Genomic DNA, 16978 nt, shown 5'->3' with positions numbered 1-16978 from the left:
GGCCACCCGAGCCCCGGCCCCGGGGGTGTCGCAGCCCGGCCCGGGGTATCACCCCTCGAGTGTGGAAACTGCGAGAGGGCGTGACTGCAGTTGCCGGTTCGGATGTTACAATAAAGACCTGCCGAAAGGCCGCGTAGGACAGGTTCCTACAAGTCACGAAGGTTACTTCTACAGCTTCCGCTTTATTTAGTGGTGGCCACAGAGCGTGTCTTCTGTGAGGGGTGGCAGTGGGTGCCTCCAGGTTTCGTGGCGCTGGGCCGTGGCACCGTTTGGCCCCTGTGCGGTCCCTGCCAGCGTGAGTCAGAGCTGTGCGCCGAGCTCTTGACTCCGAGACCTGAGCGATGTTTCATAACCTTGCTGCTGCTTCCATAAAAGTACAAATACGATGCGCAGTCCTCTCGGGCTCCTTAGGGTTTGGAAGGAACTGACAGGCAAAGGGGTTTTGTCCTGTGGCTACAGAAATGGATGCAGTAAACGGGCGTAGTGTTTGTGTGTAACTTACTGAGGCCTGTCGGCTTATGAATCCATTAGAACTTTTAATAACGACATAAGGAACATATCCCAGATTCCAAGTTATCAGATGTGTCTGGCATAGATAATATAAGGAGGGAAAGATTTTAAAGCAGCATAAGAGACTTTTCAAAAGACTGTGCAAATGTCTGCAGTGGGCCAGATTTGGAACAATGTGAAAGTTTGGCTTGTTTAAATTCATTTTGCCCAAAAGTAATGCTTTATTAAAAGTTTTACCTAGTTCTATACCTAAATTAAAATTGTAGTGGTATGTCTTGTGCTCAGTTCCTTTCTTCTCCAAGTTAACTCTTGTTGAAGCTTTTTAATAGATGTTAAAGTCTCAGTCAACATACTGAGAAATACTGTGTAGTTAAGCTAAATATAGTCTTGAACTTTCTTGTACTCATTTCTTTGAACCCGTAATATGCCATTTAAAGTGGTCTTTCATGTTATTATTCCTTAATAAAAAGGAAAGAAGAGGATAACATAGGGTAAACGCACAGCTCCCTTGGATCACAGTAGTTTGTATGCAGTTTTTTTTTCCCACAGAACTATTCAGCAGCCAAAATTCTGAGCTGTTGTTCTTTTGTTTGTTTCAATAACCTGATAGTAGCTAGTTATTTTTAGTAATAGTTTATCTTTTTCAAAGTTATTTTTATGTGAAGCAAAATACATACAATTCAGGGACGAATGTATATTTTTTTCTGCTTCAGTAGCTAGAAGAATTGGATTTTTCCCAACTTAGAGTTTGTCAGAAGTCAGAAAGAAAAAGGACGGGAAAAAGCTTATGACAAGTTACATGTTTAAAATATTTTTTGTAATGATCTAGTGATCTTGGTTATAAAAATATTCTTGGGTAATTATAACTGGAGGATCAGAAGAAAACCAGCACTATGCTGTGGTTCAAATATTTTTAGCTTTTGGGCAGGCTGTTAAAGAGATAGATTGTGCAGTAGCTAAAGTTGTAATTGAAATGTTTTTCAAAGCATTTGATGAAGAAAATACTAGTTTCCTATGTTTCCTCATCCCATTTGTGAGTGAGAATACCAGCACTTAGCAATGACAGGGAGAGCATATGATGAGATATTTCTGACTTTCTCACATGAAGCCGTAGAAATTTGTAGTGACTGTCATACATATGTTTTTGATGTACAAGTTCAAGGATTATGTTGTGCTAGGTGGAAGGAGTGTTCTTCATCAGTGACTTGGGCTGTTTCAAGCATTTTTATGGTCACAGGTAAAACATTTATGGAAGTGGTTTAATGTTTTAAATGTCCATATGAAACTGGTGATGGTTTTATGTATTTGTTTGCAAGAGGTAGGTGGTGTCAGGTCAAGGTGAAATAGCCAAATGTTGAATGTAGAACTTTGATTGGAAGCTGACTGAAAATATTACTGTGGTTGCAATTAAAGAAACTTTGGAGTTTTAAAAGTGCATGGTAAAATCCGAAACGTGTGAACTTCTATCAGTTATATTAGCAATATTTATTCAAATTTTTATTATTGTAATCTCTAGTCTAAAGTCCTGTTAATGTATGGCATGCCTCAGAGGAGATGCTGTTGTATTGTGGGTAAACATGTTTTAGTAGAATTCTTGTTTATTTACCACTTCCTAAAATGTTTATCTCTCTATTAAATACGATTTTCTGTCCTTTGCTAAATATATTTCCTGAGATATTGGAACTTTCTGTTGTGTTTGTTTGTTTTTTATTTCCTTGAAGTAGGAGTTAAGATGGATGAAATGTTTCATTGGCCATAGCAGCAGCAGGATGTATAAGGTGGGTATGTTGAAAGATTACAGTTAATATCCTTGCAGAGTATTCTAGATTTTGATTCTGTGTCTGTCTGAACACAAAGACAGTTTTTGCCTCTGTATTTGAGTTGCTGTTTATTTGTTCATTTAAAATTCTTTAAGGTTGTTGAGGGTGTATTCCATTGGGCTTGTACTCCAGTGAAACTAATTGTTTTCATAATTTCCATAAAAGGTATTAGTGTTTTTTTTAGCAGGAAAATATGTTTTGATGTTCATCCTTATTTGCAGTCAAGACAGGACATTGGGCTTATTTGCCGAGACTTAATGCTTCATGTTGGCATTTTAATTCACTTACAGAGATCTTACAGAGAACTTGCTTTTACTTAAAAAGATTTTTTAAAAATAAATTTTAAACATGAATATATATTTAAATTTAAAACACGAACATACATTTTTACAAGACTAACACTGGCAAATAAGAGAACGGTGATGCTTGAGTAATAATTGAGCCCTTTCTCAGGGAGCATATTTTTATGTTGTTGCTATCAAAGTTGAGTGGATTACATACTTTTTCACAATGTAACCACCATTCAATTGTATGACATAGATTTTTATTTTTTATTTTTTTAATTTCAAAAATAAAAAGTTGTGGGTTTTTTAAAATTCATTCTTTCTTGTGCTGGTGTAACAAAGAGATTCTTACTGCCAGCTTAAAATCGCATTTGGAGAATGCTGTTGTCTTCGTATTGTATTTGCTCTATCACTGTTGGTCTTGTCTCCTCATGAAACCACAGAACAACTGGGTAGAAACCATCCTATTCAAATATCACAAAGTGTGATATTTGCTAATTAAGTGTGTCTTTGACTTACTGTATTATAATACTGTACATGCTGGTATTGGTTTGTCCTTAATTGGCTGTTCAAACCGAATGTCAGTAGGTGTCAAGTATTACTTTTTTAAAGGACTGATTTCATGGGTATTTATAGCATAATCGAATGTTGTAGGAAATGTTAGCGTAGTTTGTGTAGCAATATGTTGTAATCTGGTAATTGTTCCAATTAATATCAAGAATGTAATCAAAACACCGTAAACCTAACTGTGGTAGAATTGTACTGTGTATTGAACTATGATGTACAAGGGCGTAAGTTAAGGAGAGGCTATCTTTGGTTTGTCACGTCAGTCTTTACCATTTTAGGAAAGAATAATTTCCTCACCTAAACTGTGAACTGTTCTTTTTATCTTTGGTTCTTTCTTGCATCTTTTTGGAGGCCATACAGTACTGAAAGTCTTGCTTGAAGGGAGGCTGGCTAGTGTCCTCATTACCAGAAGAGGCTTAGTAGTGAGCTGTCAGTCCACCTTGAATTGTTGCACAAATGGAAAGAATGTAATCAGTACCTCAGGGCATGTTTCAGAATTGTAATGCATTGTGGTGAGTTCATTTGTAGTTAAGCTTTTATTTTTTGCAGAGTGATGAGATTTTTTTTTCATGGAATCATAAAAATAATAAAATTATGGAGTATTGAATAATAAACATGCAATTTTTTTTTTAAGTGTAACTTTTACTTTTAGAGGCTGCTATAGGATGTTAATTTCTGTGTATGCATTGTGTTGTTTCATTCTGTGGCTTAGCCCATTATTGTTTTTCAGAAAGCCTAGACCCAAGATTGTTGGTTTAGGAAAAGTGTCATGGTTAATGCCAAGAAGAGGTCATGTGGTGAGCTTCAGAGCTGGACTGTCTCAGCCCTGCTGAAGAGCCTCTGTTGCAGCAAGTCACTGGGGAGGCAGGAGTGTTCTTGTGGCTCACTTGGGTATTTGCCAGGCGGACCAGGTGCTAAAGAGATGGAAAAGCAGCTTGGAAAATTTGTTTGATAGGAAAAGGAGTAGTGGGGGAAAGAAACTACTTCTGGCAGACTTACTAGGATCTATGACTGAAATTGGTTTGGGATATTAGGTTCGTTGTAAGTTACAGTTCCAGGGAGAATTTCTGCTGTTTGAGTTTGGGTGGCAGAGCAGTCAGAGCTATGTTTCCATACTCAGTCTTCCTCATTAAGCCCTATGTTACCAGTGGCTGAATGCTGAAATGTCTGTAGGAAGCATTTAATTTTTTACGTGACCCCAAAGCAGAAACCAAATGAAAAAAACCCTCAAAGGTGCATTGTCTTAATTTTTGGTGCTTTATTCAGCTGTTAAGGACAATTGCAAGGGACTGTATCTCTTCTTTAAAGGATTTTTCTCTTGGGCCAACACTATGAAAATGATGCATGGTGACAAATTCCTGTTTAGACTGATGTAATTTCTATTGTACCTGTGCTTCTTTGCCACTTCACTTTTCTTATATGTATGTTTGTGGTTATTTGGGATGAACTGTAGAAAATAGGGATTTTATGAAAATGTTACTAATTTTTATAGTTTTGAGCACACTTCTGTCTTGTGCTGAATGACATAGAACTTAATTTTGGTGGGTTTTTGGCCTTGACTGGTTGGCCTCCCTATGTGAGACTACAGTCTGCTTATTGGGGGTGTGTGTAATCTCAGATCTGTATCAGGCTGCCCTTTCAAAGAGTGCTACATACACCAAGACATGAGGTTCTGACAGTTCCTGCTCTTCTTCAGCTCAATCAAAATCGAACTGCTGGTGAAGAAATAAGGTAGATCCATGTTTTTAGGAAGCAGGGCAGTAAAGTTGAACTACTTAGCATTGGTCACTGCTAATTATGTGCACTGTCCTAAAGATACAACTATATGACACCCCAAAATACTGTTAGGGAATTAAAAAGGATCAGTATATAGAAACCTGCATAGTCCTGTTGTGTATGTAATTGTACTACTCTGCGTGTGATGAATCAAGCACTTAGAATTTACCAGCCTGCCAGTAAAATAATGTGGATGTTCAGTGGGTTGTGTTGCTTTTGTCATCAACAGATTTCAAGGCTTTACTGAAGTGAGAACACAAATCAGTATTGGATTTAGAAAGAAGAAACTGTTCTATATTACAGGACTCAAACGGAGACCACCCAAATGCCTTCAGCTGGTTTTTGTTATTTTCACAAATAGTTTGTTCTTTTAGCAGAGTGTTTAAGAACAGAGAGTCGGGTCAATCACTCTATTATGTTTTTCCCTAAACAGCATTATTAAGCAAACTTTACAGTATTGTTCATCATTGAGAAAAAAAAAAGTCCTACAGATTCTCTTGGTTTTTTTAGCTTCCAGAGAAAAATAGAGATAGGCTGTTGTGATTTCAAATCTTCAAATTATAAATTTAATGCACTGTGTTTTTGGAAACTTTTCTAGTTTTGGCTGGATTGTACTTCTTAAGGGCCGATATAGTATCTGTTATATTTTATGGTATTTAATAAGTTAATTCAGAGGTGTTACCTATTTCCTATAGTTCTGGTGGAATAAGTAGGATGCAGAATATTCTTGTCCTCCATATAGTGTGAGTTACCTTTTTTATAACAGTCTTAATTTTTCAAAGGGCAGGCCTGCTGTATTTTTTTACTGACCTGCTCTTGTGCCAAAGCACACTTGGTGCTCCACTGAAGACCTAAAAGCAAAAAGTCCTGGCAGTTACCTTTGCTGAGTGTGGGTTTGTGTTCTCCTGTAAACCAGTGATTTTCTTTCTGGGCAGATACTCTGACTGGCAAGAGACAAAGATTTGCAGACTGTAATGGGTGAGATACAAGGAAGAAATTGTGCTGAAGGACGAAAAAGCAAGGACTACCTGGCCCCAAATGATGTCTTGACATGTTAGTAATGCCACATACTCAAAGTAGGGGACTGTGTGTTAAGAATCTTGTTTCTGGGAGCTCTTTTAACTTCTGATACCTGTCTTTGTACTTGTAATCAAAGTAAACAGTGTGATGGAGTATAAAATGGTGTGGTAAAAATCAGTATCTTACTGTCATACAGCATGCCATCACAGTGGTTGTGGTGCTGGATGCCTCTAAAAAGGATGTAGAGAAGACAGGAATCAGGAAAGAGTCTGAAAGAGGAATCTGGGGGGATGGAAATTTGCCTTTATAAAGAGAACTTGGAACAAAACAGATTGCTTAGCCTTTGAAAGGCAGTGAACACGGAGAAGTATAACACAGGTACACAAAATGATGAATTGTTTGAGAGAAGTAACTCAAAAGCTTTTGTTGGTTCATGCTATAAGAGTAAGGGGACATTCTGTGAAACTAGGATGGCAAAGTGAGAAAGGAAACTTGAGAAAGGATATATTTCTTAAACTGATAAGACTGAGCTCTGCAGTCTAGGGATAATTTTGATTTAGAAAAATTCTAATAGAAATTGGATAAATTAGAGGGCAAGAATATTTCCACAGGCTCAAGTTACCTTTTCTCCTGAAAGAATATAATCTCTCATCTTTTTGTCACTTGCAAAACTATTTTTTCCATCATGATTGTTGATAAAGCTCATCTAAAAACTATGTGTTGATGGTGTGAGTAAATGAATTCAGTCTATCCCTAGTTTGTTAATGGGAGAAACAGTTGCAGCATCTCACTAATTTGTTTGCTCTCTTTTCCTGTATTAGGTGAGAACCCACTAGGTAATATGTCTAGTTCCCTTGGTAGGTTCTACTGATTTACTTGGTTTTTCTAGTAGATGGGCACATTGGGGTAGAGGTTTTGGGGATTAACATCAGGGTCCTCATAAAATTGGAAAGCATTTACATAGGCCAGTTGTTTTTGTGACTTGTCACTCGTGAGGCACTGTCCTGTTCAGCTTTGATTTTTCTATTGCCTGGGCTTGTGATTAAGTTGGTGTTCCCACAGTAATTTAATTCAAGTCAGTACACAAGTTTGTTCTGTACCTAGAGTGATAGAATATTTTGGGAGGATGAAATGAGCTAACACTGGCCTTCTGTGTCACCCTGCCAACTCCCAGCAAGTATGTAAAAAGTCATAAAAATAGCAGTGGGGGTATCTTAATTAAATGAGCATGCTTGTCGCTCTGCCAGTCTTTTCTCTTGGCATGGTTCAAGTCTTAGAAACTGTTTGCTTTCAGTCTCTCTCAAACTCAAATATAAAACTATGATAAAAGTATCAGAAGCAGTGTTCAGCTGGAAAAGACTGCAGATTCAGCTTTTGCTCATTCCCACTGAAATGCCCTTTTCTCTCCATTTAACAGAGGCTGCAGTTTTTACTTTTGGAGTCTTTAGCAGCAGATTGAGTTAAATTTGTTGTATTTGGCTCTAGAGCAGCAAAGAGCAGATGTCAGGGAGGTGCCGTGACAGGAATAAAAAAATTCAGAAGGCTTGTGGGAATTTGGGGGTGAGAGGGAAGTCTTCCTCCTATTTTTTCATGCTAGAATCCGTATTACAACATTTAGAGCTGGCATTCAGTTCAAAACTTGCTGTGCTGCAAGGGTTGATGCATTGACGCAGACATTCTTTCCCACAGCTCAAATTGTGGAAACAGAGTTTATTTATAAAATAAAATATGCTTGTGAAATTATAATTGATACCTTAATTATGGAGAACTTGCTTGAAAGATGGTAACTTAGCGATCCATGGGACATTTTCCTGGCTTAGAATAGCCATGATTTATACTGAAACATTTTCTCTGCATGAATCCTAGAAATGGAATTCCCCTGTCAAGGCAGAAAAACTTCAGTAACTGAGAGGTACTCTGCCAGGGATGTTAAGTCTAAAATAAGAAGTCAAGTTTTAAACATTATTTAGGGTTGGAACATGTGAAAAGTAAGCTTTGCTATTTGGGATTGTCACTATTTGAAAAATGTGCATTTAAAAGCCACCACTACGTGTTTCCAGTCTTTACATAATCAGGTGGGTTCCAGATGTATGTGGGATCCTGGAGAAGTTTGTTGCTTTGGATTATTTCTTTTCACTTTCGTAAATGAGCAGAATGCTCCAAAATTCAGTTGTGGCTTTTTTTTTCCCTTTAAATCTTATCTTATTGCGGGCCATTTCTGGAAACACCTGGTGTAGTTTGTTAGTCAGTAGACTGATTACTTGTTTGTTTGTCTTTCTTTCTCACATCTTTGTTTTTCATTCATCATCTACTTGCACTACAAAAGTATATATTGCCACAGTATAGTTTACAGAAACATAAATACAATGTAATTTACATCATATTTGCATAAGTTTGATTACAGGTTGCTGTATTTGAAAATTGTGTCAATTCTCTGTTGTTGTATGTGTAGAATGGTGTACTTGATAATCTCTGGAGGAATTTGTCTTTTTCTGTGATGAGAAAGCTTTATTTATACAGTGATCTGGAGGGGAGGACAGTAATAAATCTGCTTTTCCTTGAGATGGTTCTCATTAGTCTTGTGTCAGTGTTTCAGTAAACCATGTTGACTCCTGCTTTGGATCTTCTATTCTGGTGGTGAAGCTGGACTCTTGTCTAGCTCTGGTAGTAGCTCTTTTCATTTGGTGGGGAGATGGGATTTGACATAAAAGGAGTGTATGTTATTGTGCATTTGGTAAGAATATAAAGTCTGACTTTGTTTTTCAAAAGCAATTAGTATAGTGGGGTGAGTTGACAAAAGCATTGGACATGCTCTGTTCTCTTCAAAGTCCTGAGTGGAGTGTGCTTTTCAGGTTTGAGAACAAATCTTCCCATGTTTTTTGCTGATAAAAAATGTCAGTGCACTGCTAAAAGAAAACAGGACAAACTAGCTTGCCTGTTGGCTGTAGCATGTTGAGTGTCTTGGTTAGACAGCTAATTTCAGTGACTTGAAAGTGACAGGCCTGGAGATAATTGTGGTCAGAGCTGCTCCAAGAGGAATGAGTGAAAACTTTCTGATTTCCTAAATGATAAGGAAACCAGGTTTGATCAACAGCTGCTGGGAGGGTTATTCAGGCACTGAGTTAGTCTAGTCCAGTGCAGGATTTTTCACCTCTGACCAGTTTAGGGCATGTTCTGCCTAAGGTGAGCTGGTGAAATTAACAGTTTGGGTGGGTATGATTAACATACTTTATGTTTGCCCTGAACTTAATTTCTTACAGGTATTTTTTCATTTGGCTGTCAAATTCTTTGTTGTGTCAGAAAGATTTCGTGACCACATCAAAAAAGTTAGAAAAATGGTTAAGTTGTAGATTCTGTATTTAAAGATTGTGTTCTAGATCATTTAAAGGTTTCTTTTAGATGATAAGATTTTGCTTCAAAAGAAGCATGAAACTGTAGATGTAGAGTCTGTTTAGGCTAGATCAAGGTTGTACCTGTTTTATTTCTTTTTTCATGCTTTCGTGCAAGTGTCAAACCTACATTTATGTACTAGCATGCATTGAAGATAGCTGTGTATTGTGAGGTGTTAAGGTATAATTGATCTAATTCACTGTAAAAGTTTTGAAACCTTTTTGAAGGTGTTTTTTGCATCTAAAAATCTTCAAATATTTGGTATAAAATATTGATGTTCATTGGAAAGTGAAATTTCTGTTCAATTTCGAGACAAGAAAACTTGTTCAAGATTAAAACAGACCAAACCCTTACTTTTCTTTTTCAGTTTTAAAATTATTCTACACTTACAGAAATGCAGATACCTTTGAAAGATTTAGCTGATCAGCTTTTGAGAAGCAGAAAAATTCCTCAGATTAAGAATAATGCTAACAAAATTGATGGAAACTCCTGAATATAGAATTGGTTTGTTCTACCGATGTTCTACAGATTCCTGTTCCAGGAAGCTGTTCATTTTGGAAAAGCAAGAAAATCAAGAACTATGAAATCTTGATTACAGAAGTTGTAGAATAATGGGTTTTAATTTGACCATCAAAAGTGCAAGTCAAGGAAAAAGGGTATTGTCTTGATGGTAATATCTAATAATTTGCAAAGCATCTTCCCACTAGACAAAAAAAAGTAAAAAAATAATTTGTAAAGTGGACTGTACATATATACTATTGCAACTGTCCTGTCTTATCAGGGAGATAAGACAGGCTGAGTATCCTGGGTCTTATTTAACCCTGAGGGGTTTCAGAGACAATAAACTTGGGCATGTTAGCCTTCTTTTGTCCAAGTGGAAGTATGTTTTAAAGTGTATGCTGTTCAATAATGAACACAATTTATTTGAATTGTCCCTTTATAACATTTCAGACATGAAACACTAGAAAGACCGTTTCTAAAGTGTTGATTAGTAATTGCAAAATTGATAGATAAACTTAAGGATTTTGTAGAGGTTAGTACTGGTTGAGAGAGAATAGCCATGCTTGCTTTTTTGGAGGATATTTACAGAGAACATTTTCAGGTTTTCTTTGATGGCCTCTCTCTCCAGCACTTGTCTCTGAATGGTGTAGTTACCTGATAATTCAGTCTTTGGCAATTATCTTTAGAAAGCTGTTTTTATTGGGAAGGAGAAAATGTTTAATGTGTATACTTGTAGTGAGGAAGGCACTGGGTGGGAATATTAACTCGTGTTAGGTTGACTAATTGTAGATGTCACCAAAAGAAGAAGTTTTAAATTTCTACTGAAATCTAGTTTATAGATAAATACAAATTACTATATTTAGAAGCATAGTAATTTAAAAACTAGTGTCTTTGGAATTCACTTTTTCATTATAAAGTGGTTTCACAGGCCCAGAATATGACATTTTTTACTTTTAAAGTTTTTAAAGTTAATTACATTTCTTTCTAGAAGTAAGATGAATGCCAGTAAGCTCCCAATTAAAAAGCATTACTTGTAGTGGTACACTAGAATTGTGGAATATCTTGAGTTGGAGGGGGCCCACAAGCATCACTGAGTTCAACTCCTACTAGTTTTCAGATATAAATTCTAAAGAGGTTTCACAAAGAGCAGATGTGGTCAGGTGGAAAATGTCGATTTGCAAAGGGATCCTATGCAGTGCCCACTGTTGTGAGCTGCAGTGCTGCTTCAGGGTGCAGCAGATGAGTCAGCTGCAAGTTCCTGTATTGAAAGGAATGCTCAGTTTCTGATGTGTTGCCTACACTTGGGAGGTACAGGAGCCCTTCCCGGGGCTGTTGCCACCAACTCATTTGCACGGTAATAGCCCATGTAGGTAGTTCCTGGCTTCTGACAGGCTTCAGCTAGTTCACCTGGCTGAAAATAGGCTGGGGTTTTAAGCACATTGAACTGAAAAAACCATACAGTATCACTGGGACTATTTTTGCTTTACACGTACAAGTACTTTGAAAACAGAGTATCTGGCAATAATATTGAAATTTTTTTTTTTTGACCAATCCACAAACACTGTTACATGCTGTGGATAGATTTGTGTTGCATTTATAGCTGCTGAAAAATCAGTGGCTCATCCACTATTGCAGTTTTTTTGGCTAGCATATTGTATGAATATTGTACTGCGGAATCTTTAATCTGCTGTGGAGACATACAAATTCAGGAGAAGTGACTTTAATCTTTGAAGAACGTGTGTTGACTGGGAAAGCTAGTTCAGTTTATTTTTGCAAATCACCAACCCTTAGAAGTGGGATTAAGTTTAGTGCAGGAGAAAATGGAACTTTCCCTTTGTCTCCAGAGTGAGGTCACGGTGCTTGTCTCTCTTTTCAGCCTCCATCTCAGTAAAATAGAAAATATGATTGTTTCATGTTTCAGTTTTATCTCCTGAAGAATGGGAGTTACAGTTACTTGTGTAGGCTGTAATGTCAGCAATTACTTTTTGTCTTTGTTACTTCTGTACTACACTGTCTCTGCCCTGTTTGCATGCCTGTGTTTGAAATTCTCATGTGCTGCTTTTGTATTTTCTCTTTCTTGCCCCTCGATTTTATTTATTTAGAAATTCCACTGAGCAGGTAGCTGAGTAGACTTCAGCCATCCAGGAATTGATGGTGCATGTGGCTTTAGTGATGCAAAATCCCACCCACCTTAGATGTGAAGGCAGGGAAAAGGAAACAAAACAGAATCCAACAGAAGAGATGAGAAAAGAAAGGCTTTGGTAGTAAAGGAAGGTAGAGGGGAACACCTGAGTGACAAGCTTGGAAGAAAAGAAGCTGAAGTGGTGGTATGGTACACTGGTTTTGGCAATGCAATATGTGATGATGCTGTTCTGATTTGTAATTTTAAGAACAGCTAAAGAAGCATGTTGCTTAAATAAGATAATTCACTGATTCTTTTTTTAATTTTAAAAATCTCTATCTCATTTTTCAGTAGAGCAGATAAACACTAGCACTCATTTTAGGGGAGCTTATTTTTGTTTAATGAGAATATATTCATGCTAATTTTAATAAACTAATAAAAACAGTAGTGCTTGGTTGCTTTATTGCTCATCTCTTGTCTGTCTGGGGTTATGTGCAGCATTATGTCTTGGTAGATTTAAAGGAATGCAATGTTCCTTAGTGAGGAGCTTAAAAAAATCTCTTGTATAACTAAAATGGGTCCCAGTTCTGTGTGAAGAACAGGCATGTGATCACTTTTCACTTTCCAAAATGACACTTGAAGCCTTTCTAACTAGACTGAACTACAGTCAGATCACTCAAATTCCCCCTGTGTCCCTAGAGAACAGAAATTGTTTCACATGGAGTACTTGGAGCCCATTCTGCTGAGTTACGGGGTTTATTTCAGAGTTAGGGAGATGCATTTTTATGGAATAGGTAACAGAGAGTTAGCATTCTTCCTTGAATAATGCTCTACATATTTTGGACAGAAGTTTTCCATGACTGAATAAAAGCAATATGTTTGACCATCTTCTAGAGGGAACACCGTTTGGTCAGCATAAATTTCAAAGAAAAAGTCCAGAAGAGACAACCAACCATTCATGTGTGGTGTTTGCAATTTTTTCATCTTTCTTCTGGGCTTTAATTATACTGCATATACATGGCATGAAGAAAGACCAGGGGTTTTGTTCTTTTCATGAAGGTGTAGCTTTATCACATCATTGGGAATTTATAGCCTAGTAATATGTACTGTTTTTTCCATTCCTGCATTATGCAATTGGTTTGTACAGCCTTATAGTCTGGCAGCTGAGAGCTCACTTTTTCATGATTTTTTTTGGCATGAAAGGGTTACTGTTCACATTTCCTGTGTAATTCCTTCTGATCTTGCTGGGCTGTAATTACTTTCTTGATGTTAAACATTCCCAGGCTCCTATAACCTTCTAGCCTGCTTGCACTGGCCAAGTTTGTCCCAGGTGATCATGTGGGCGAACCTCCTGTTTTTAAGGATAAAAATCTCTCCTTCCTGTGTGAGATAGGCTGCAATCCCAAGAGAAATCTTTTAAAAAATAATAATAAGGTAGCACATCACTCTTTTAGAGTCAGACTTAGCAGCCAAAATACATGACAAATCAAGTGTGTGGGTTTAGAATTTGCTGAATCTTGGTTGAATGACTAGAAGTTCACATTAAAGATTATTTTTTCTTAGTACATTTGGAAAATAGGTTATGATATAAAAAAGACAGATTTTGACTATAGCTTCTTACTTTTGACCATATAATTGGCAAATCTTTTTAAGCTTGTTTGAATGTAGAACTACTTAGCTGAGCCTTCAGGATTCTTTTTTCTTTTAAATTCTTTGCAGTAGCTGCATAGCTAAAAAAAAAAAAAAAAAAGGAAAAAAAGCCAGGATCTTACTCAATTCTGTCTTTCCTACATAGTTGAATTATACTGTATTTCTTCTGATTTTCAATTTTGATATATAAACAGTAAACCCAAAATATTATTTTGTTTTTAAATAGAAGTGACTATACTGCTGAAAGATGTTGACTTCAGAGGTGTGGGAACTGTTCTGTTGCAAAGGCACCAAAAGGTTCTCTGTGGTGCTCTTCCGCTTTAATATGGAGGAGACACCTGTAAGAATGTGAGTGAAGTTTGTTTTCCATGACCTTTATGTTGTTTTCTCACAGTGCCAATAAAGATGAAAAGTTGTGATGGCAGGGTTTTTTTACGGTGTGAGGAGTTGTAATGGGCTGATACGTTGACATGGGGGGTGTTGGGTTTTTTTTTTTTTTGTTACTGACAATGTCAGAGAAAGTAGTTGGAGGTTCTGTGCACTATTGGTTCAAGAAATAGCCAGAATTTTGATACTTTGGCTAAGAGCAATCTCATTATCTTATTATGCTACTATAGGTAACTTTTTTTGTCATAATCCTAGTCTTACTGACTTGTGCATTTAATTGGCTGCTTTGTGAAATTCTCAGGCTGCAAGTAATTCTATTTTGTTTAGCTGTATTATCGTACTTGCAACACAGATACTCAGAAGTCATCCCGGTACCTGACTGACTGGAGTCTTGCGAATGTGTTGCTGTGAGCTCAATGGGATTATATGATTATACCTGTAAGAAAATGGTTTGTAGGTAATAAATCATAGCAGTTTGAGCCATTTTCTTAGTTTAATTCTCATGCATTCTGATGCCTGTGCTTTACTATATAAATAGAAATTAAAACGGTGTGTGTGTTGTTGACTGTGCTGCTATGCTAGTGAAGGATAGGAAGAATATATTTTAATAAAAATGTCTTTTTTTTTTTCTTCTCAGGAAGTCTTGAATTTGATGGCTTAGTTATAATTGGAATGCAGTCAGTATGCTGCCCAGTTCTTAATTGTGTACTCTGTCACGTAACTGGGAACCTGGCTGTCAGATATGTCTATTTCTTTTGTTGAACCCAGATGTTCTTACGGGGTATTGTTCAAGACAGAGAAATCCAGTCCTGGCATAAAGTATTTATACAGTAGTTATGTGAAAAAAGCCATGAAGCACTAAGTAAGTATAACTGGACAGAAGAAGATACTGCTTATAACTTCCAATTAGACTGTCATTTTATTGTGGCTTGCGTGTCATCTTCAGATACCTGAGATTTGTTAGGAAACTTCGTATGAAGAGGGTTTACCTTTGCATAGCCACTTGGGTTAAACATGTTGCAAGCATGATAGGCTTCCTGTGCAGCAGGGTAATACTTTCGTTAAAGCTTTTTTTTCCCCCCAAAACAGCTTACTTTTGACTATATATTATGAAAACACTGATGACTTTAGAGTTAGTTGAGAGGCAGACTCTATTGAAGCCTGTTTTCCATCTCATAGGATGTATAGTTCATCTTGCCATTCTCTTGACCTCAGATGAAGACAGAGAATAATTACTCAGTATTTTGTAATTAAAGGTAACCTGTTTTAAATTTACTTTGTAAAATGCTTAGAATGTAACTGAGCAGTCTCTCCATTATGAATTTCACCTATGTGGTGGAAAGTACCCTGAGTGGTAATGAATTTTTTTCTATGAAAAATCTGTGGTTTCAGAGTCTATGCGAATTGCCTCTTGCTTTTTATATAGAAGTCATGTTACAGGATGTAAGCTGGTTCTGTGTGTGTGTGCATGTTGATCTTCTAGTGATTTAAGTTAAAACTCTTTTGCACTTACATGTCTGTAATGTACTAGAGGCAAGGTGATGAATGTAGCTGTGATGCAGGGAAGAGTTGGACCTAACCTTAGGTTTATTTAGTGCAGAGAAAGAAGCTGTTTGGTTTTAACAAGCTGCTATAGAAATAAAGATTGATTTGAATTAGGTGAGCTTTTAAGCTTTCAGACAATGTAGTCAACTGTATTTTTCTATTCGGAGTTGTACAAGTTCTCTCTTAGGGAGGACATGTAAATTACTATTGTGACAAAATGCATAAATGTGTCTAGGATTTGTTCGTAATTAATTCATTTTACTTATCTAAGGAAAGATTAAATGCCTCTGTTTGAAACTGGCTATAAAAAGTAACATGTAAGCAAATTTAACACACATCCGGTGTAATAGCACATTTGGTAGAACTTGAAGGCACTTTGTTTTCAAGTGCAGTGGTTTCTCACTTTCAGTGTTCACAAGCTGTTTTGTCACAGAGCCCTTCTTGACTAGATTTTTGAGGGCAGTTTTTATCTTCATGGCTTTCTTGACTTGAACTGTATGTAACAGAGTCTTAAATACTGCTAAAATGTTGGTGAATTATGTTATTTACCATTGGTGCGCAGAAAGAATCCCAGAATATCCTGAGTTGGAATGGACCCACAAGGATCATCAAAGTCCAGCTCCTAGGCCTTCACAGGGCAACCCCAAGAGTCACACCCTGTGCCTGAGAGCATTGTCCAAACACTTCTTGAACTCTGTCAGGCTGGTGCTGTGACCGTTTCCCTGGGGAGCCTGTTCCAGTCAGTACTCAGCAACCCTCTAGGTGAAGAATCTTTTCTTAATATCCAACCTAAACCTCCCCTGACACAACTTCAGGCCATTTCATAAGCTCCTGTCACTGGTCACCAGAGAGAAGAGATCAGTGTCTGCCCTTCGTCTTCCCCTCACAAGGAAGCTGTAGACTGCAATGAGGTCTCATCTCAGTCTTCTCCAGACCAAGTGACCTCAGCTGCTCCTCATTTGGCTTCCCCTCAAGGCCTTTCACTATCTTTGTGGCTCTCCTTTTTACACTTTTTAACAGCTTTATATCTTAACATTGTGGCACCTGGGCCTCAGGGAGATGCTGCCCCAGTGCAGAGCAGAGTGGGACAATGCCCTCACCTGCCCAGCTGGCGATGCTGTGCCTGATGCACCCCAGGGAGGCCCAGAAGAGTGATCTTGACAAATTAGAGGTCTGGACAATCACCAACCACATGAAGTTCAACAAGGTACAGTGCTGGGTTCTGCACCTGGGATGGGTAATCCTGGGTGTAGAGACTGGGAATGAGAGGCTGGAGAGCAGTGCCATGGAAAGGGACCTGGGGGTCCTGGTCCATGTCAAGGTGAACATGAGCCAGCAGTGCCCTGGCAGCCAGGAGGGCCAGCTGTGTCCTGGGGTGCATCAGGCGCCGCCTCCACAACCTGCGC

General features: G+C 37.7%; 1 protein-coding gene across 3 annotated transcripts in view; it reads left to right on the top strand.

Annotated features, from left to right (window-relative positions):
- Positions 1–6: 6 nt before the first annotated feature.
- ZNF438 (zinc finger protein 438) overlaps positions 7–16978 on the top strand; it is a 52146-nt gene continuing 35174 nt past the window's right edge. Inside the window, exons 1-2 of one of the 3 annotated variants that reach the window (XM_017741545.1) lie at positions 7–161; positions 2235–2288. The gene's annotated coding sequence lies outside the window, so the exon portion shown is untranslated. Of the gene's footprint in view, positions 2289–5892; positions 6011–16978 lie in introns of all 3 variants that reach the window. The other 2 variants (XM_017741544.1, XM_017741548.1) reach the window with 2 other exon arrangements.

This window comes from Corvus brachyrhynchos, unplaced genomic scaffold, assembly GCF_000691975.1.
Source record: "Corvus brachyrhynchos isolate BGI_N302 unplaced genomic scaffold, ASM69197v1 scaffold167, whole genome shotgun sequence".
NCBI classification, from domain to species: Eukaryota; Metazoa; Chordata; class Aves; order Passeriformes; family Corvidae; genus Corvus; species Corvus brachyrhynchos.
Note: the sequence above shows the minus strand (reverse complement) of the source record. Positions and strands in the feature narration are given on the sequence as shown.